The sequence below is a fragment of the Propithecus coquereli genome, unplaced genomic scaffold (assembly GCF_000956105.1).
Source record: "Propithecus coquereli isolate 6110/MARCELLA unplaced genomic scaffold, Pcoq_1.0 Scaffold336, whole genome shotgun sequence".
Taxonomy (NCBI): Eukaryota; Metazoa; Chordata; class Mammalia; order Primates; family Indriidae; genus Propithecus; species Propithecus coquereli.
The window spans coordinates 311831-313563 of record NW_012149019.1 but is presented as its reverse complement, the minus strand read 5'-3'; positions in this window follow the sequence as shown (position 1 = coordinate 313563).

Below are 1733 nucleotides of genomic sequence, written 5' to 3'. Positions count from 1 at the left end.
TATAATTTATAAAGTTTACAAATTTTACTGTGGCACTATGCAGCTCAGCTCTCTTTGGGGTGAATGGTGAGACGTTTTTGATGAAAGGATTCCTAAATTTATTTACATTTTAACACAAGCTCCATAATCTGATTGACCACCCACAACATTTTCTTGTCAATATATCCATGTCATTTGAAGATATATCTACATAATACTCAAATTCCAAACTACATTTGCTGACAATGCAATACTTTGTAGTTTTATGCCATTTAGAGTTAGCTGTGTTTGTCAATATCAAAACTGATAAAAAGAATTTTCCTTCCTTTCACCGTCATGTTCAAATAACACATGGTAAAACAACCACCATGTTGGCAGTATCTACGGGTTCAGAAGATTGCATTGCATGCGCAGAGCCACCCAACTTTTCTCAACAAGCATCTCTGATACAGCCTTTGGCAATAATGCTTTGGCAATTGTACATGCTTAGCAACTACATTATAGAAAAGACACTATGTATAGGGATCTCTAAAGCACCAATGTTCAGATGTGAAATATTGAACATCCGTTCTGTTAATTCTTTAATGTAATGCTTTTTCTTTCAAATAAATCTTTGGATTTGGAATTATTTATTTATGCTGTGCTCACAAATGCAGTTTACATTTTGATGGTTTATTGCTTCATTGGACAGAGTATCTCCAAAAACAGTGCACTCTGGTTTTGGCACTTGGCCCTCAATTATGGTTTCATAACAATACTCATGCCATAAATGATCATACTGACAAAGAAAAATAGAAAGAACAAAAAAATAACTTCATTATAAATGAATAGATTAACTAGAGTAAGAAGTGGGGAAAAAAGGAACTAACCTAAGTAACTTTGCAAAACAGAATGCTGGCTTAGATACTCCAAGTCAAAAATCAAAAAGAACTATATAGAAATACTTTAGTCAGTATATTTATTTCTTAAAAGGGTATAGATTAGTGATTCTGAAACTGCTTTATGTGTGTGATAGGACTGAACAAATAAATAAATATATTGAAGATGATGAGAGACAGATTTCCCACTGTCAGAGAAAGAAGCTAGAGATTATGCAAGAGGGAAGGCTCCTGTGGACCCTTAGTGGTGGGATTGGAATCAGAGGTGTCAGTGTGAATGCACAGACAGTGGTAGAATTGACTATAGATAATGTGTGTGGCTTAGAGTCATGAGACAAAGAGAAAATCCAGCATGTTCACAGGTCTGGCCCACTCTCAAGGAGAAGGGGTATACCCTTGTACACCAAGGGTAGGAATCTTGGGGCCATCTTAGAAATCTGCCTGTAACAAAAGGGTGGCTACAAAGAAAAAAACTTTGAATAACCATACTTAATAGTAAAATATAGGTAGCTTGCTCCTTGATATCAGAAATGAGACCAGAATGCTTATTATAGCCACCTGATTTAAACATTTTCCTGGGGTCCTAGTCTGTGCTATAAGAAAACAAACTGACATCAGGCTAATAAGGATTTTAAGTGAAGAAATAAAAATGTTGGTATAACTTTAGTATAATTTAGTTGCTAAGAGGAAGCAACCCCCTTAGCTATTTATGGACAAACTATGAGAATAAATATATGGCATTAGTAATGTCACTGGATACAATGATATTATTAATGATATCAGCAATTATTAATACAAAATAACTTATGTTCTATCATTTAAAATTGCATCAAGAAACATTACATACCTAGGAATAAATCCAAGAAAAATACAAGA